The sequence below is a fragment of the Neophocaena asiaeorientalis genome, unplaced genomic scaffold (genome assembly GCF_003031525.2).
Source record: "Neophocaena asiaeorientalis asiaeorientalis breed wild unplaced genomic scaffold, Neophocaena_asiaeorientalis_V1.1 scaffold70, whole genome shotgun sequence".
Classification (NCBI taxonomy): Eukaryota; Metazoa; Chordata; class Mammalia; order Artiodactyla; family Phocoenidae; genus Neophocaena; species Neophocaena asiaeorientalis.
The window spans coordinates 2,482,998-2,504,447 of NW_020175410.1; the positions used below are offsets into that span (position 1 = coordinate 2,482,998).

The window sequence follows — 21,450 nt, forward strand, 5'->3', positions numbered from 1 at the left end:
CACTGTCTAGTATAAACATGATTTTATCGTGATGTTTGACAGGTTGCAACACAAAAGAATTTTCCACAGTTATTGGACAGTATAGTCATTTTTACTTAAGGTTCATTTATACTTCCTGGTGATCTCATCTTTGGTCCACTGCAGAAGCCCTCCCATACTCATCTCCTGAAGTTTTCTATGGTATAGATGGTTTGTTTATGCAGTTCTCTGTTCCTCATTATTGATTACTTAGAACAGGTTTATTTGACTCCTCCAATTGGCTGGCTTATATTCCAACTCTGTTCTTGGCTTTTCTCACACTTGTGGTCTCTTCCTCATTACCTTCTTGGTTATTCTTTAGTTACTTTGAATTCACTGACTTTATACATTCTGTTTCTACTTAGTAGGTGTAATGTATTCATCCCTCATTATCTGAATCAAATCCATTATTGAAAATGTGTTGACTGTTGATTTTTTTAAATAGTAGTAGCTTCTATGCCATTATTTTTAATAGGAAAGTTAACATGCATTCCCAGCCTATAAAAACACCCAACCAAATCTTCCAAAGTAGTAATAAATACTGAAGCACCTATACAAAACTCAACAGACTTTTGCATAATATAAAGCACTAATGCACCAATTACTTAACCATTTAACACCTAATTATTTAGCACTTTTTGAGCTTATTAGTGTATATGTGTGTAGTATATAATGATACTGCTGTGTAAACTATTAGCTACGAATTACCTATTCCCCCTAAGCGGAAACGTGAAGAACGATTAAGTTACAGATGCAGTAAATAAAAATAACCCTTAAAACAAAAACAACAAAGAAACGAGGTAGATTTTTTTTTTTTGCGGTATGTGGGCCTCTCACTGCTGCGGCCTCTCCCATTGCGGAGCACAGGCTCTGGACGCGCAGGCTCAGCGGCCATGGCTTACGGGCCCAGCCGCTCCGCGGCATGTGGGATCTTCCCAGACCGGGGCACGAACCCGTGTCCCCTGCATTGGCAGGCGGACTCTCAACCACTGCGCCATCAGGGAAGCCCCTATGAGGTAGATTTTAAAATTAAACTCTTGCAGACTTCTTGATTGAAGTGAAAAGTGGGGTGGAAGATGTAGTCAAAGCTGCTGCTTGCTGAAGGGGGAGGATGAGCAGAAGGGGGCTAGTGAAGCGGGGAGAGAGGCAGGAATAAATGCCTGAGGTTTGACCATGTCCAAGTACATGGAACTAGTGGACAGTTTTGTCTTGTTGGCTCTTTTAACTCTAGAAATGGGTGGTTGTAAACTACCAGCTGATGCCGGAGACCACAACAATAAGAGGCTTAAAGCTCGAATTCCGCATCTGTTTCCATTCCCTTTGTTTGTGTCAATAAAACTGGTGATAATATGATAATATGAGATGCTCATATTCCTGTCATGATCACATGCATTTGTCAAATTATTTTTTAAATTTATTTATTTAAGAATGTCCTTGAAGAAATATTACAAATAATCAGTTTAATTAAATCATTGCTGTTGAGTGCATCTTCTTAATGTTCTATGTAATAAAATAGGAAGTATGCATAAGTAATTCTGATTGACACAGAAATATGTTGTCCCAAGGAAAAGAACTTGCTTTGATTATTGGAGGTGCAAGTTGAATTATTCACTTTTCTCATAGTATACCATTTTTAGTTGAAAGAATAATTGGCAGACTGTTTATTCAGGTATTTTGCCAAATTATTTTTATCTGCATGATCTAAAATTTATTTAGAGATTTGTACCAAGTATTTATATTTTCTTTGAATTCACAGTAATAATTACACTGAATGAATTTCTTGCTGTAATTTCTTGCTATTGCATACAAACCAATTCTGCAACATTTTCACTGTTCACAGTAGTAAATCTGGCCTTTTATACTAGACCCAAGATGTGTGTTTCATTAGTTCTCTTCATAAAACTTTTGGAAGTTTACCAAATAGTATAGAACAGTGTGTTTTTCCATACTTTATTGTTAGGCATGAGGTCTGTTTTAAAGCCCAGTTGATTAATATGAGTGCCTTCTTGCTCTCAGGACCATTTCACTAATCCTTTGTTAGAGCAGAGTCATCTCCATTAGCACCTCACTGCACATAATGCATCACTCATATCGTATAATATGCCTTCAAGGTTGTCAGTACCCCTGGCTGTAACAGTAACAGTGGTAATGGGAGATGTAAAGATCACTTGTACGTTATCTCAAAATCAACAATCCTGGAAGGATGTCCTTGAACAGAACATACCCTAGATATATCAAAAGAGCTGTTTGCAGATTTTTCCTTCTTCTTGAATTCTTCTTGAAACTTTTTTTTTTTTGGGGGGGGGGGGACGCGGAACTTTTTGATGAATGGTGACAGAAAGCTTTTCACTGAGCATTGACTACCTCTTCATCATTTAGCATTGCACTTTGGACTTACTACAGTATTGATGCTGAGGCCATGCTCTCCCTGGATTGCTCCCAGGCAGTGACCAAGCACAGTGGTGTTGGCCTGGGGTCCAACCAGGAGCTCACTACTTTCTCAGAGCTTCACCACTTCTGAGGCCTGCCTACCCAGTTTTCATCTTCTTGTCTCCTTTCCCAAGTGCTAGACCTGCTTTAGAATCTAAAGGCTCTCCCTGTCTATGCCCAGTCCCTTTTATTTTTCACAGATATCTCTCCAGTGTCTTTCATGAACGTCTCAGAGAATCTGAACTAACATACCTTTTAATAAAAAATAACTTTACAAAATTCCATTAAGATCCCTGGGGTTTACAAAGTAATGCTTTGGCTGAGCATCACCTTTAAAGTTTCTACCCAAATCTAGTGTGTAGTGAGTTGAATAGTGCCTGCCCCCTCCCAGCCCCCTCCACAAAAGATATGCCCAAATTCTAACCCCTGGAACCAGTGAAGGTAACCTTATTTGGGAAAAGGGTCTTTGCAAATATCATTAAAAAATCTCAGGATGAGCTCATCCTGGGTTTAGCGCAGGCTCTAAGTCCAATGGCCAGTGTCCTTATAAAAGGCAGAAGAGGAGGGAGGCGGAGTCAAGATGGCGGTGTGGGAAGACGCAAAGTTAGCGTCCCTCCACAACTAGGGTGCCTGCCAGCAGCTGGTGGGGGACTCTGATGCCCAAGGAGACGGGAGGAACCCCAAAGTAAACTGGCAGCTTGTGGGATCTTCGTTCATGAGCCGAAGCTCCTGCGGTGGGACCTTCCAGTCCAAACCACTGGACTTATAGAGAACCTCAGACCCCAGGGAATATTCATCGAAGTGAGGTCTCACGGAGTTCCTCATCTCAGCACCAAGACCCAGCTCTACCCAACAGGCTACCAATTCCAATGTTGGAAGCCTCAGGTCAAACACTCAGTAAGACAGGAACACAATTCCACTCATAAAAAAAAAAAAAAAAATGAGACGGCAAAACAATATGTCACAGATGAAGGAGCAAGGTAAAAACCTACAAGACCAAATAAATGAAGAGGAAATACACAATCTACCTGAAAAAGAATTTGGAGTAATGATAGTAAAGATGATCCAGGATCTTGGAAGTAGAATGGAGGCACGGATTGAGAAAATATAAGAAATTTTTAACAAAGATCTAGAAGAACTAAAGAACAAACAGAGATGAACAACACAATAACTGAAATGAAAAATACACTAGAAGGAATCAATAACAGAAAAATGGAGGCAGAAGAACGAATAAGTGAGCTGGAAGACAAAGTGGTGGAAATAACTGCCAAGGAGCAGAATAAAGAAAAAAGAATGAAAAGAATTGAAGACAATTTCAGAGACCTCTGGGACAACACTAAATGCACCAACATTCGAATTATAGGCATCCCAGAGGAAGAGAAAAAGAAAGGGTCTGAGAAAATATTTGAAGAGATTATAGTTGAAAACATCCCTAACATGGGAAAGGAAGTAGTCACCCAAGTCAAGAAAGCACAGAGAGTCCCATACAGGATAAACTGTAGGAAAAACACACCGAGACACATATTAATCAAACTAACAAAAATTAAATTCAAAGAAAAAATATTAAAAGCAGCAAGGGAAAAACAAAGAATAACATAACGGAATCCCCATAAGGTTATCAGCTGATTTTTCAGCAGAAACTCTGCAGGCCAGAAGGGAGTGGCAGGATATACTTAAAGTGATGAAAGAGAAAAACCTACAACCAAGATTACTCTCCCCAGCAAGGATCTCATTCAGATTTGATGGAGAAGTCAAAAGCTTTTCAGACAAGCAAAAGCTAAGAGAATTCAGCCCCACCAAACCTGCTTTACAACAAACGCTGAAGAAATTTCTTTAGGCGGAAAACACAAGAGAAGAAAAGACCCACAAAAACAAACCCAAAACAATTAAGAAAATGGTAATAGGAACATACATATCTATTATAACCTTGAAAGTAAATGGATTAAATACCCCAACAAAAAAGCACAGACTGGCTGAGTGGATACTAATACATGACCCATATATATGCTGTCTACAAGAGACCCACTTCAGACCTAGAGACACTTCCAGACTGAAAGTGAAGGAATGGAAAAAGATATCCCATGCAAATGAAAATCAAAAGAAAGCTGGAGTAGCAATACTCGTAGCAGATAAAATAAACTTTAAAAGAAAGACTGTTACAAAAGATAAAAAGGGACACTAGATAATGATCAAAGGATCAATCCAAGAAGAGGATATAACAATTATAAATGTTTATGCACCCAACATAGGAGCAACTCAATACATAAGTCAAATGCTAACAACCATGAAAGGAGAAATCAACAGTAACACAATAATAATAGGGGACATTAACACCCCACTTATACCATGGACAGATTATCCAAACAGAATATAAATAGGGAAACACAAGCTTTAAATGACACAATAGACCAAATAGATCAAATTGATATTGATAGAACATTCCTCCCCAAAAGTGGCAGAATACACTTTCTTCTCAAGTGCACATGGAACATTTTCCAGGATAGATCACATTTGGGTCGCAAATCAATCCTCAGAATATTTAAGAAAATAGAAATCGTACCAAGCATCTTTTCTGATGACAACACTGTAAGATTGGAAATAAATTACAGGAAAAAAACTGTAAAAAACACAAATGCACGGAAGCTAAACAGTGAGCTACTAAATAACCAAGAGATCATTGAAGAAAATAAAAGAGAAATTTAAAAAAATTCATAGAAACAAATGACAACAAGACCACGATGACCCAAAACCTATTGGATGCAGCAAAAGCAGTTCTAAGAGGGAAGTTTATAGCAATACAATCCCACCTCAAGAAACAAGAAAAATCTCAAACAATGTAACCCTACACTTAAAACAACTAGAGAAAGAACAAAGAAAACCCAAAGTCAGTAGAAGGAAAGAAATCATAAAGACCAGGGCAGAAGTAAATGAAATAGAAATGAAGAAGACCCAGGCAAAGATCAATAAAACTAAAAGCTGGTTCTTTAAGAAGATAAACAAAATTGATAAACCCTTAGTCAGATTCATCAAGAAAAAAAGGAAGATGATGCAAATCAAGCAATTTAGAAATGAAAAAGTTGCAATCACAACTGACAATGCAGAAGTACAAAGGATTATAAGAGAGTACTACAAATAACTATATGCCAATAAAATGGACAACCAGGAAGAAATGGACAAATTCTTGGAAAGGTACAATTTTCCAAGACTGAACCAGGAAGAATTAGAAAATATAAACAGACCTATCACAGGTAATGAAATTGAAACCATAATTAACAATCTTCCAACAAGCAAAAGTCCAGGACCAGATGGCTTCACAGGTGAATTCTATCAAACATTTAGAGAAGAGCTAACACTGATCCTTCTCAAACTCTTCCAAAAAATTGCAGAGGGAGAAACACTCCTAAATTTGTTCTATGAAGCCACCATTACCCTAATAGCAAAACTAGAAAAAGGTATCACACACACACAAAATTATAGACCAATATCACTGATGAATATAGATGCAAAAATCTGAAACAAAATACTAGCAAACAGAATCTGACAGAACATTAAAAGGATCATACACCATGATCAAGTGGGATTTATCCCAAGGATGCAAGGATTCTTCAATATACGCAAATCAATCATTGTGATACACCACGTTAACAAATTAAGGAATAAAAACCATATGATCATCTCAATAGATGCAGAAAAATCTTTTGACAAAATTCAACACCCATTTATGATAAAAACTCTCCAGCAAGTGGACATAGAGGGAACCTACCTCAACATAATAATGGCCATATATGGCAAACCCACAGCAAGTATCATACTCAATGATGAAAAACTGAAAGCATTTCCACTAATATCAGGAACAAGACAAGGATGGTCACTCTCGCCACTCTTATTTAACATACTTTTGTAAGTCCTAGCCACGGCAATCAGAGATGAAAAAGAAATAAAAGGAATACAAATTGGAAAAGAAGAAGTAAAACTGTCACTGTTTGCCCATGATGTGATACCATACACAGAAAATCCAGAGATGCCACCAGAGAACTAGTAGAACTAAGCAATGAATTTGATAAGGTTGCAGGTTACAAAATTAATCCACAGAATTTTCTGGCATTCCTATACACCAACAAGGACAAATCAGAAAGAGAAATTAAGGAAACACTCCCATTTACCACTGCAACAAAAAGAATAAAATACCTAGGAATAAAACTGCCTCAGGAGGCTAAAGATTTGTATTCAGAAAACTATAAAACACTGATGAAATAAATCAAAGATGACATAAACAGATGGAGAAGTATACCATGTTGTTGGATTGGAAGAATCAATATTGTGATAATGGCTATACTACCCAAAGCAATCTACACATTCAGTGCAATCCGTATCAAAATACCAATGGCATTCTTCACAGAATTAGGACAAAAAATTTTACAATTTGTATGGAAACACAAAAGACCCCGAATAGCCAAAGCAATCTTGAGAAAGATAAATGGAGTTTGAGGATTCAGGCTCCCTGAGTTCAAACTATACCACAAAGCTACAGTAATCTAGACAGTATGGTACTGACACGAAAACAGAAATATAGATCAGTGGTACAGGAAAGAATGCCCAGAGATAAACCCTCATTCCTATGGGCACCTAATTTATGACAAAGAAGGCAACAATATACAGTGGAGAAAAGACAGCCTCTTCAATAAGTGGTGTTGGGAAAACTGGACAGCTACATATAAAAGAATGAAATTACAGCACTACCTAACATTTAACACAAAATGAAACTCCACATGGATTAAAGACTTAAGTGTAAGACCAGACACTATAAAACTCTTACAGGAAAACACTCTTTGACATAAACCACAGCAAAATCTTTTGGATCCCCCTCCTAGAGTAATGGAAATTAAAAAAAATAAACAAGTGGGACCTAATGAAACTTAAAAGCTTTTGCAAACAAAGGAAACCATAAACAAGACGAAAAGACAACCCTCAGAACAGGAGAAAATATTTGCAAATGAACCAACAGACAAAGGATTAATCTCCAGAATATACAACCAGCTCATGGAGCTCAATATCAAAAAAACAAACAACCCAATCCAAAAATATGTGGAAGACCTAAACAGACATTTCTCCAAAAAAGATATACAGATTGCACACAAACACATAAAAGGATGGTCAACATCACTAATTATTAGAGAAATGCAAATCAAAACTACAATGAGGTATCACCTTATGCCGGTCAGAATGGCCATCATCAAAAAAGCTAGAAACAATAAATGCTGGAGAGGGAGTGGTGAAAAGGGAACCCTCTTGTACTGTTGGTTGGAATGTAAATTGATACAGCCACTATGGAGAACAGTATAGAGGTTCCTTAAAAAACTAAAAAGTAGAACTACCATATGAACCAGCAATCCCACTACTGGGCATATACCCTAAGAAAACCATAATTCAAAAAGTGTCATATACCACAATGTTCATTGCAGCACTATTTACAATAGCCATGACATTGAAGCATCCTAAGTGTCCATCAACAGATGAATGGATAAAGAAGATGTGGCACATATGTGCATTGGAATATTACTCAGCCATAAAAAGAAGCAAAATTGAGTTATTTGTAGTGAGGTGGATGGATCTAGAGTCTGTCATACAGAATGAAGTAAGTCAGAAAGAGAAAAACAAATACCATATGCTAACACATATATATGGAATCTTAAAAAAAAAAAAGAAAAATAGTTTTTGATGAACCTAGTTGCAGGGCAGGAATAAAGAGGTAGACATGGGAAATGGACTTGAGGACGTGAGGTGGGAGGGCAAATTTGGGGAGAAGCGAGAGTAGCATCAACCTATGTATACTACCGAATGTAGAACAGTTGGCTGGTTGAAAGCAGCAGCATAGCATAGGGAGATGGGCTTGGTGCTTTGCGATGACGTATATGGCTCGGATAGGGAGGATGGGAGGGAGGCTCAAGAGGGAGGGGATATGGGGACATGTGTATGCATATGGCTGATTTGCTTTGTTGTGAAACAGAAACTAACCCAGTATTGTGAAGCAATTATAGTCCAATAAAGATCTATTTAAAAAATAAATAAATAAATAAATAAAAGGCAGAAGAGAAGAAGACACAGAGAAATGGAGAAGACTGTGTTCCGACAGGGACAGACATCAATGTGATGGGTCAACAAGGCCAAGATCGACAAGGATTTTCAGCAGCCACTGGAAGCTAAGGGAGAGGCATGAGACAGATTCTTCCTCAAAGCCTCCAGAAGGAACCATCCTTGCAGTTACCTAGTATCAGATCTCTGGCCTCCCGAACTATGAGAAAATAAATTTCTGTTGTTTTAAGGCACGAAGTTTGTGGTAATTTTTTACAGCAGCCTAGGAAACTTACAAACAGTGTTAGCTTACTTTCAGCAGCTTTTGTGTTCCTGGCAGGTATTTTTTTTTCTCCCCCAAAATGACTGAGAATTTTCTCTGTAGTAGATAGAAGCACATTGATCAGTGGATTCCTGCAGTTCCCTGGGAGGCTGCTACAGCCTCATTCATCTTCTCATTTCTGATTCGTAACTTGTGCAATGGTACACAGTCCTTAAACCATCTCTGAGTGCTCTGTAACTAAATTCCTTTACAAAATTATCACTATTAATCATTTCCTTCTTTTTTTAGATCTCCAGAAATATTTAAACAATGTGGGAGAAGCCTTTATCCTAATAGGTAAATGGCTGGAATATAGCTAAATTGCATCAGAAATCCTCTCACTTACAATAGCCAGCTCATTTATTAGCGTATTAGCATTTTTTAAAAATTTGATCACAAATTATGGCAAAGTTTCTTGGAAGCATTATAGCAAATATACCAATGTAAGATGTGGACTGTGAGAGATACCATTAAAAAACTCACCACCACCATAAATTTCCTTTCTGAACACTGCCTGATAGGGATATTCAGAAAACCAAGCGACAGTATCCAAACACAGTGTTTCATCTTCAGTCTGCTCTCTGATCGATAACGTGTAAACATATAAAGATTGATTGTCTCATGGTAGGTAAATTCCTCAGCTTAAAGTTGTCAACTGAAGGGAACTTAAAGCCAATCATTTTTCAGAGTAGTAAGTATAATTCTAAATACATTTCTCGATTATAATACCAGTACTAATATTATTAGAGGTTCTAATGTCCTGGAGAATTTGCCATGCCAGAAAAACATATTCCTTTCTGAACTGGAATTCTTGCTGCTTTCTCCTTTTTTCAGTTTATCTGGTAGTGGGATTAGACATCTCCAGATTCCTCAATCTGAACTTTCTGTTCGAAAGTTGGATAAGACTTAAGACAAGTAAGAATTAGAGATGGGAATATTTAGGAGGGGGATATTTAGGGGGTGTGGAGCTGAGTATCCTTCTAGGGTATCTGGAGATGTTTTAAATTATGAATCATAGACTGTTGTGGCTGGAAGAGTCCTAAAATATTGTGTCTTCTAATCTCTCAGTGTTAGAGGGACAAAATCGAGGTCTGTTTTATGAGAGGACTCTCCTACAGCTCATCTGAGAACCAGGGTCTAGAATAATTCCATGTATAGTTACATCCCGCCTTTTCACATTAAAGCTTTCACAGCCTCCAGAGGCATGGTACGGATGAGTGTGGGTACAGAAAGCCACAAGATAAATGTGCTCCTTTTCCTTGAGTTCTATTTTGAATTTAAAACTTGGGAACAGTCTTTTGGAGTTTTACGTTCTTTAAAATATCTATGTGAACAAATTATATTCTTTGAAATATGTATGCCAGCAAAGTAAATAGTTTTCTATTTTTCCAGGTTGCATAATATTGTGTTTGTTGGTAAATGTACAGAGAGCTGCCAATTTTTATGGTCAGAAACTACTTAGAAATTTTGGTAATTTTGTATTGTCTTAAAACAGGACATTATTATCATTACGACTGCAGAATATACTATTGTTTCCAGAATGTCTGATTCCTCAGTAAATGTTCTGCAACTCACAAAAGAACTTGAAAAGTAAAACAAAACTTTCATCTTCTGAACTAGCGTGGGTTTCAAGATTTTTAATGGTGTACAGATTTAAAATTGTAACTCAGAGTTGCATTTCATTAAATATTTTGATTGAAACACATATAATGACTGCACTTAATGCTATTGCCTATGAAAGTGAATTTTCCATAACAAGGTCAAAATTGATAATTTAAATATAACTTTAATTGAAATCATTTTACGTTGTATCTTGGTTGTTGCAGATAGGAAGTTTAAAGCATCTAGTGAAAATGCAAAAGTAAATGAAAATTGATAATAATCTGAAATTAAGTTTATGGTTAAAAAAACTTTCCCAGAGCTCAGTATAAATCTGACAGCAGAGATGAGGTTAAGGGCTCACAGTTAATATAATAATACTTAATGTGCACCAGGTACTAATCTCAGCAGAAGCACAAGGAAGATATTATTATTATCATCCCCATTTACTAATAGCAACATTGTCATCACAAATAGTGAATGGTGGTTAATTAGCACTAGCGAATCTAAAAATCTTGATATTTAGTTGAAAATGAGCTCATTAGTTTGAAGATGCCACATCATATTTGTGAAGGAACGACTTGAACAATACTGCATGATCATTTCTTGCAACTATATATATATATATATAAATCTAGTCTATCTCTCTGGAAAAATACAGTGAATTCAATTTGTAAAACCTACCCTCACTGAATCTAATAAATGACTCAAAATAACTTTTAAAAAGAAAGAAAAAAATATAGGGAATAAAAGAGCAGACTTTAACTTCAAGGAGTGGGGAAAAAATATGTAACTTCAACCATACAAGTTATAAAGTGTTGTCAAGGAACAGAAAGTGTCAATTATCTCCCTGTTACTTTTCAGCCTCTCCAAAATGAACTGAGTGAGTGTGTGCTGGCATGGGTAGAGTCGTCAGAAAGGAAGGGAAGAGCAGGGGTGGTGGAAAAAGGGACAAGAGGCTTATGCCTCTCTAGAGAAATAACCCTTTTCATTACTAACAGTGATGGGTCTACGTAGACCTTAACTACTTGAGCTTTCTATTTTATCCTCTGGACAAGGGGGAAGGCTGAAAAGACAGTTATTAAACAGAATGTTATGTGTCCAAGCATAATTGGCCACTTAAGAGAATGGAGAAAAGTTGAAGGGAAGGGGACAAAAAGAAAGACAAGAACCACCGAGGTACTGTTAGCTCTGGGGAAACACACATAGAAAACAACCTGAAGTACCAATTTCTCTCTTTCATATCCCATTATGGCTGGTACAAAGCAGGTTGGCGTCTGAGTAGAGGGCATAAAGCTCTGAAAAGCACAGTAACTGCCCAAAATTGTTCTCTCAGACTGAAGAGAATGACCAGCGGAGTCACAGGGGACTCTTCCTGAGTTGAAGTAATGATCTAACACCCGAGGGCAGTGCCCCATGAGAAGTCATTGAAATAGTCTCCTTGTTTCCCCCCATAACTCTCTTGCCCCTCTCACTCCATAGCACTTGGATGGACAAACCACAACCCTAGTTAATTTTAACTCTCCCCCTATTTTATAGCTGACTAGCCTTCCGTGTGGCCTGACAGTCATGCCCCATTTCCCTTGTCCATTCACTTCCGCTGTCTTTTCAACACCTCACACCTCTCCTCAAATCACCATCTTTTCCTTTGTCCTCTTTGCTCAGCTCATGGCCTTTCTTTCTCCTCCATTGGCTAAAGTAATCAGAGGAAAACTTTACACACACCAACTGGACATCTATCTCCCGCATCACATGAATCCATATATTGTCCCATCTCACTTAGGTAAACTGTCCATGCCCCGCACCCTAAGCCAGACCTTCTGACTTCCTGCTGTGAATGAGATTGTGTTCTTTCTTATTCACTTAAGGACACCATTTTAGTGGCTTTCCCTTCTTTTCCCTTCATTTTCAATTGTTCCCAGTCTACTGGATCATTTCTATCAGCATGCTGTTTTCTTTTTTCTCCTCTTAAAGAATTATCTTGAGTCCACTTCCTGCAGTCCAGCTACCGCTCCAAATTCTTCGCTTCCATTTGTAGCAAATCTTTTTGAATGAGTTGCCTCTGTTTGCTGCCTCCCACCCCTCCCATCTTATTTTCTCTTAACTCACTGTGATAGAGCTTTTGTCTCAGCACTAAACTGAAACATTTCTTGACAGGACACGAATGACTTTCTTCTTGCTAAATCCAGTGATCAGTTTCTGCCCCTCATCTTACTTGACATTATGTGACACTGAATTCATGCCACTTGCTTCTCCTGGTTTTCTTGCTATTTCACTCAATACTCATTCTTAGTCTCCTTGCATGTTCCCCTTCTTTTCCTGATGTCTGAAATTCAGAGTGTTCCATGTCTCAGTCCTTGGTATCTTTCCTACATTTATTCTCTATGTGATATCATCCAGCTCTGGATTTAAACATCATTTATACAAATAACACTCAAAGTTAGTTTTTTAGCTCAGACCCTCTTCTGAATTCCACACTTATGTATAATTGCTTCCTTGATTGCTACACTTGGATGTCTAATAGATTTCTCAATTGTAAAATCCCTAAAACTAGAGTAGAGTTGAGAACTCTCCATCCCAAGCCTTCGCCCTCTGTAGTGTTCCCCATTTCTCTTTATCCAGTTCTTCAAACATAAAACCTTGAGATCCTCTTGACTCTTCACTTTCACAACCCATATCCAATCCATCAGGAAACGCTTTTTGCTCTGCTTACAAAATACTCTGTCAAAATAAAACAAAAAAAAAATTTAAAAAAAAAAGAAGAAGGGGACTTCCCTGGTGGCACAGTGGTTAAGAATCTGCCTGCCAATGCAGGGGACATGGGTTTGATCCATGGTCCGGGAAGATCCCACATGCTGTGGAGCAACTAAGCCCGTGAGCCGCAACTACTGAGCCTGAGCTCAGAGCCCACGAGCCACAACTACTGAGCCAGCAGGCTGCAACTACTGAAACCTGTGAGCCTAGAGCCCATGCTCCTCAACAAGAGAAGCCTCCTCAATGAGAAGCCCGTGCACCGCAACGAAGAGAAGCCCCCGCTCGCTGCAACTAGAGAAAGCCAGCGTGCAGCAACGAAGACCCAATGCAGCCAAAAATAAATAAATAAATAAAATTAATAATAATAATAAATACCCTGCTCCATCACTAATACCTTCAAGCAAAGTCATATCTCTAGACTGGATTAATATAGTAATTGCATAATTATTTTCCTGCTTTTATCCTTGTCTTCTGCAGTCTGTATTCAATACGGTAGAGTGCTCCTTTAAAATAATATTTTGAAGTAATGATAGATTCACAGAAACTTACCAAAAAATATGTACAGGAGGCCCCATGTACCAGCTACAGATGGTTATATCTTACATAAATATGGTTTATAAAATTCTATCAAAACACTGGTATAATGCACAAAGCTTATTCAGATTTCATTAGTTTTATGTGAACAGAGTGCTTCTTTTAAAACATAAATTAGATTCAGTGTTTTGCCCAAGTCTCGCCTTTTCACAAAAGTCTACTCTAACCTTGTTGTTTAAAATCACAAACTGTCCTGCCAGCTGATAATCCCTTTTACCTTGTACTATTTTTCCATAATAGTTGAAATCTTTTAACATTTTGTATTATGTTTGTTTTCTATCTTCTTGCACTAGAATATAAACCATGTGACCCAGAATAATTTTGGTTTTGTGCAATAATAGATTCCAGGTACTTAGAATACTACTTGTTTTAAACTCAATTCATGCCTCTCAAATACTTCAGAGAATAATTGCACACTTGCAGCTGGGGCTTTTGTTTATGCCCTTTATCTTTATTTGTTTTGAAAGACTTGTTCTTTCTCCCTAGAGTATATAAAATTTTATGTTTATTAGTTCATTAACTACTGCTCATACGAGTCCAATGTTATCGTCTCTTGCCAACTCCACACTCACGGTGTCATATCATACTGAAGGCTTGAAATGGCCATGATGGGAATATTTATAAGAGCTAAATCAGCAAACATTTCAAGTCAGCACTCTGTACCCTCAGCAGTTGTTAAACATTTGCCAGCACTCCACTGAATCTAACCAGTCAATTCAGCACCAATTAAAATTCTTTTTTTAATTAATTAATTTATTTATTTATTTATTTTTGGCTGCATTGGGTCTTTGTTGCTGCGTGCGGGCTTTCTCTAGTTGCAGCGAGAGGGGGCTACTCTTCATTGCAGTGCACGGGCTTCTCATTGTGGAGGCTTCTCTTGTTGTGGAGCACGGGCTCTAGGTGCACGGGCTTCAGTAGTGGTTGCACACAGGCTCAGTAGTTGTGGCTCGCGGGCTCTAGAGCGCAGGCTCAGTAGTTGTGGCGCTCGGGCTTAGTTGCTCGGTGGCATGTGGAATCTTCCCGGACCAGGGCTTGAACCCGTGTCCCCTGCATTGGCAGGCGGATTCTTAACCCCTGCACCATCGGGCAAGTCCTAAAATTCTTAATTAAAATTGTTTTCCATATCAACTTTTTGTTATTGTATAGATGAGTGGCTCAAATGAGAGCATATATTTTCCTGGTGAATTTCCTATACATTACAATATGCATATGCAGTATAAGTTATTTCACGGGTTCTTAGGACAGTGTCCAGCTGGCTTAGGTTTATTAACAAAATTCTCAGATATTTTGTTTATCTAAGATGCACTCCTACAGACATTTTGTCCAAGGCATTGCAGTAGATGCACACATCAAAAGGTTAAGCATAGGTAGATGAAGAAGGGAAAAAATAATAGCAAACGCATAAAAGTGTTTTAAGGACTAGTCGTTTAAGAGTATTATCAGCAAATAATGATATTAAAAGGAGAAAGGAGATTTTCTTCATGGTCTCAGATCAAGTTATTCTGGAGTTAAATAGTTGTCTTTCCAGGTAAATAGACGTAGCTAGCTACTGCAATGTGTATAGCCCTTTTCTGGAAGATATTATGGCCATTGTCTTTTCAAGTTAACAATGATCCCAAGAACTTGCAAGAACACGTGGAGAGGAAACTTATACTAAGGACACCTTAAGAGATTATTTTACATCTTTTCCTAGTGTAGTTGTATCATTAGAATATTCTTCTTAGGGTGTATTTTAAAATCCAAGTGTATAGATTTCAACTAGCATATAAGGTGCTACAGTGTGACTTTTTTTTAACAATAGTTACCCTTTTTTTTTCAGTCTCTTGGTAGTTTTATTAAAATTTTCACGCAAGTAGATGTGAACTTCTGTCTCTTGATGACTAGTTCTCCAAATGTTTTATTCAATACTGCTGTAGGTGTTTCTTTTCTGCTGCTGACTACAATTTAAGTAGAGCATCTTCTGTATCACCTGAGGAATTGCATTAATAGCAATGTCAACTTCTGGAATTTCAAAATACTATTTTTTGCCATTGTGTCTGGAGGTGAGAGTAGAAAAATTTTTATGTAAAATGTTCTAATAAGTTTTTGTTTCCCTGATAGAAGCCCACTGAGAAACAACCAGACAAAATATATATACATATATAGGAAAATATAGCAGGAAAAATTTGCTGATTAACTCTGTTTCTTTGTGTATCTTTTTTAAGAATCAGAGCAATGGTTAATTCAACCTTACCTGAATATGAGAATCATGTGAGGAGCTTTTTAAAAATCCTTATTTAAAAATCCTTATGTCTGAGATCCACCCCAGACCAATGCAATCTGTATCACTGTGTTTTGGGCCCAGGCATCAGTGTATTTTAAAAATTACTCAGGTGATCGTAAGATGGATCCAGGTTTGAGTACCGCTGGTTTAAAAACAAAACTGTTGTGGTTAGACAAAGATAAAGCTCTTTTGCTGATTTTAAGTACTATATGTAGCTAAGGGAAATGTTAATTATCAAATTTAATTTTGTATCATTTACAGATGGTTCTCAACTTACGATGGGTTAATTTAATGATTTTTTGACTTTATGGTGGTGCAAAAGAAATATATATTCAATAGAAACTGTACTTTGAATTTTAGATTTTGATCTCTTTCCAGGCCAGCCATATGTAGTACATTACTCTCCCATGATGCCAGGTAGCAGCAGTAAGCTGTAGCTCTCACTCAGCCATGGGATTGCAAGGGTTAACAACCCATGTAATTAGAACCATTCTCTACGCATACAACCATTCTGTTTTTTCACTTTCGGTAAATGTTCAATAAATTACACGAGATATTCAATACTTTACTATAAAATTGTTTTTGCGTTTGATGATTTTGCCCAGTCGTACGTTAATGTAAATGTTGTGACCACATCTTCATTAGGCTATGCTATGCTATGATGTTTGCTAGGTTGGGTGTATTCAATGCGTTTGTTTGTTTTTTGCGGTACGCGGACCCCTCACTGTTGTGGCCTCTCCCGTTGCGGAGCACAGGCTCAGCGGCCATGGCTTACGGGCCCAGCCGCTCTGCAGCATGTGGGATCTTCCCGCACCGGGGCACGAACCCGTGGCCCCTGCATCGGCAGGCGGACTCTCAACCACTGCGCCACCAGGGAAGCCCAATTTTGAGTTTTAAATGACATAAGAAGATCAAACACTTTGCAATCTCCAAAACACTCTACACATGCAAACTTTAATTCATAGTGTTAATAGTACTCAATGCATAAATCGAGTATAGATTCTAAGAGAATTATTATGAGGAGTTCCACACAGGGCAAATTGCTGTCTGCTGTAGTTGAAGGTGGCCGTGAGAAGTTTTGCAGACAAGGTGGCAGGTAAACTGTGGCATATATTATGCTTGAACTTCATTTGACATTGAAGGGAATGCTGGCAAAAAGAACATAATGAGAAAAGGAAGGACTCTGGAATCATGAGATACCGTGGGAATTGGATGTCTATATATTGAATTGTAAATATGCAAGGCACAGAAAATAAATATCTCTAGGTACGTTTGGATCATATTTTGAGACATCTATGATGCCAATTGTGCTTCAATTCAAAGACAAAAGGAAATATTGAATGATGATGATGTGTTTGAAGTCTGTTTAGGATGGAACAAAGGAACAGGAATCTACTGGGCACTAGACACTTTGCTAGACACACTATTTCAAGGTCTGTATCATTATTCCAATTTCAAGTATTAGAAAACTGAGCCACAGAGAGGTTAAATATATGCCCAGGGACATTCAGCCAAGAGTTCTGGAGCCAAGACTCAAATCCAAATTTATCTGGCTTTAAATCTTTCCATTACTCCATGGGGCCTTTGCAATTAATCTGACAAACACATGTTGAGTTTTTTGGAATAAAGAAGCAAAGAGGCAGTAAAATCACAAGGGAAGCTTATTCGAGATGCAACAGACACCTAAAGAGATAGGAAGTAAACTAAAAGTGTTCTATTTTTTTATGTAGCATTCTTTAGGACCCATTAGCTTGCTTCTTCTATTTTCTAATCATTGCCAATTTCAATTTACTTTTCAATTTACTTTTATGTCAGAATTATATGAAAGGATTTAAATTTTCCTTGAAAATCATGTACACATTCAGAATATTCCTAACTGAACATTTCTGAAATGTAGCTACTTTAACTCTCATGGCATTGAATATTATGTGACTCAGCCAAACATGAGAGGATTCACAGGGAGCGAGTACTTTAGAGGACCTCTGGGACGACTCATGCACTAGAGCAGGTGCTAGAAAAACAAGCCAGAATCTCCTCTCTCAATCCCCAGGTAGATTTCCTCCATTTCAGCATATATCAAAAGTGTTTGCACAACAGAATTACTCCTGCTTTCGGGCTTAGTACCACCTTACTTTTTAGATGATGCTGAGAGTGATGGAAAAGACAACCTAAAATGTGTTCTCTTTGTTGTGGTTAATAACATTAAATTACTTCCTCGTAAGATGGATATGCTAGTCAGAAGGCAGCCGTTGGTATCCAGTGTTCTTCTCTAAGTTTTCTGCCCTAGTAGCCAAGGCAAGCATTGTTGACTCTGCAATTAGCCCTCTATTTCAGAATTGCCTCGTCATGATCCTCCTTTGCTTTCTAGGAGACCCAATAGTTTGTGCTGAGCATATGTCCTAATCCCTTATCCCAAGGGTTAAAGCAGCTGTTTTAACCTGGCTGCCTGGCATTTCAGTTGCCAATCTTTTTTGGAAGCCGGACCTTTGTCCCATTACAAATACGTATTAACAGTGAATTGATCTCCCGGTTCGCAGCTGCCTGCCTGTCTGGCTTCCTGCTTGGATTTCTCAGCCCAGAATCTGTCACTGTGCTCTCATACTTGAAGTTCCAGTATTAGCTCTAATATGACTGAAACGATGTCTTTCACTCAACTACTATCTATTCATCTAGGTGTCACTTCCTTGGTATGTCTTGTACTAGTGGGTAGGTTGGACATAGTTATGCATCCTTTCTTCTCTTTGCTGTCCCAGTGTATTTTTGCTTTTGTTTCTTGACCAAGCCATGTGGTTTGCAGGACCTTAGTTCCCGTACCAAAGATCAAATCTGTGCCCCTTGCAGTGGAAGCACAATGTTCCGCCCACTGGGCTGCTGGGAATTCCCGCCCAATGTTGTTTTGGACAGACAGTGGATTATAATAAAAAGTTAGGAATGTTTATGATGATAGGTAATAGGAACAAATTCAGAAAAGCAATTGAGTTACAAAATAAGTGTGTGTTCCTATAAAGATACTAGAACACAGCAGTAGGTATTTCACAATCCAGTGCAATTTGGGAATCCAAGCAGATATGTAGACAGTTTACATAAGGGAATTCTGTTTAAATAATACAGGGCTAAGGCAAGATATCTGGAACCCTCTGATGTTCCATGTACGATCTCCATCTATAGAAGATTGGCTGGAAAAGTCAAGACTTTAGTCTCAGGGAGGTTGGACCCAAAGAGTTTACTGGGACGTGAATAGAAGAGCAAGATAAGGCTCCAGGTTCTAAACTAGATTGTGAAGTGGGAATTGGATTGTGGGTAAACTTCAGATGTCAAGATGTTAAAAATGGAACTTGAGAATTGGAAAAGGAGCAAGTTGAGTTGATGGTGATTCATCTGAATATGAATCAGAGCTTCTTAAATTGTCCCAGACCAAGATCATCACTGAGCCTCGGCTCATGGAAAATGCAGTCACAGAAATAGAGATTTTGGCTCTTAATTCATTAATTTATTCCTAGCGGTCTCCCACTAAGAATATTCCAGTGTAAACTATGACCAGTAAACTGTTAAAAAGTGACGTGAATAATTTTGAAGGCTGTTGTTTTCTCCAGGGCATTTATAAATGATTACTGATTGTGTATTCCTATGCATATGTGAAATGAAAAGCCCATCTTCAGGTGGTATCTGTGAAGTTCTGTGGAAGTCCTGTGTATAAGAAACCAAATTTTTCTTCTTCCCCTTAAGTTTTATCATGGAGCCAAGCTATGGTTAAAATAGTCTATTGGGATATATTATTCCAGGATTTACACATCTATATATGTATGTCTCTGTAGGTATGTACAGAAGGGTCTGAATCTACATCTATAAACAAGAGGAAGTAAAAGGTGTTCTGCTAACTTAGAATAGTGCTTTATCATCCCCAGAGAAGGATTTGGGAGTAAGGAATCAGCTTCATGTCTCTTTTTAATATAGCACCTGGTCTCTGAAGTAGTATAAGTTTCTGCCAAGGTGCACATCAAAGCAATTACTGTAATTTGTTGTATTTTAGGAATAGTTGTGATTATTTCAATCCCAATATTTATTGCAATTCTATTGTTCCAGCTTTGTAATAAATTGAATGCTGTGCAAAAATGAAAATGTGCTTTTTCTTCCATAGGGAAACCTTCAATTTAGCAAGGGACACAGAATAACAAATTAACTTTGATCACAGTATTGAAAGTGCTGGCAAGATATATAATGAAAAATATTTATATATAGGAATCTGTACGGGCTTCAAGCACGTTATAGTGCGTACACACACACACACACACACACACACACACACACCCAGAGAATCTCAACAAAAAGACAAACAACCCAGTTAAAAAATGCTCCAATGGCCAATAATCACGTGAAGAGGTGTTCAAGATCATTAGTCATTAGTAAATGACTACTCAAGTGCAAATCAAAACCATTTTATATCCATAGGATGGCTTTAATTAAAAAACTAAAAAATAACAAGTATTGGCAAAGATACAGAAAAACTGGAACCCTCATACGTTGCTGATAGTGACGTAAAATAGTACAGCCCTGTGAAAATCTGTTTGGCGGTTCCTCAAAACGTTAAACATAGAAATACCATATGACCCAGCAATTCTCCTCTTAGGCGTATACCCAAGAGAACTGAAGCATGTATTTGAACAAAAACATGTATATGCTAATGTTCATAGCATCATTATTCATGGAAACAGCTCAAATGCACATCAGCTGATGAATGAATAAGCAAAATGTGGTATATTCATAATATGGAATATTTTTTACCTGTAAAGAGGAATGAACTACTGACACATGCTACAACGTACATTAACTTTATGCTAAGTGAAAGAAGTCAAACACAAAGACAATACATTATATAATTCCATTTGTATGAAAAGTCCAGGGTTTTGGGGTTTCTTTTGGGGATGAAGAAAATGTTCTGGAAATAGATAGTGGTGATGGTTGCACAGCATTGTGAATATACTAATGAACCACTGAATTGTATACTTTAAAATGGTTATTAAAGTGGTAAATTTGTGTTGTGTGAATTTTATCACAATAAAAAAATACAGTCACATACATATAAAACTAAACAGAATTTACTGTATAAAGAAACAAATGTATAAATACAAATGAAAGTATAATTTATAAAATACAGGCATGATGCATTTGATGGGCATCTAAGAGTGAATTTTTTAAGAGTGTTTCAAAAGCTCATTTGTAAATTAGTTTTCTGGGAACTGGAACATGTTTTATGATGATTCAAAAATCACTGAGTCTTAGGAGGTAGGCAGGAAAGATTATATTCAAATGCTAGGAAATAATATCCATGCCCTGTTTCCTAATAGGAAACTAAAAATCTTTTATTTCCCACATTTTAATTTCAAGCTGTTTTTATCAC

At 37.5% G+C, this 21,450-nt stretch overlaps 1 protein-coding gene across 6 annotated transcripts in view; it reads left to right on the forward strand.

Moving 5' to 3' along the window:
* The window catches only part of DGKB (diacylglycerol kinase beta), a 639,375-nt gene that overhangs the window by 70,335 nt on the left and 547,590 nt on the right, over positions 1-21,450 (forward strand). The window lies entirely within an intron of this gene.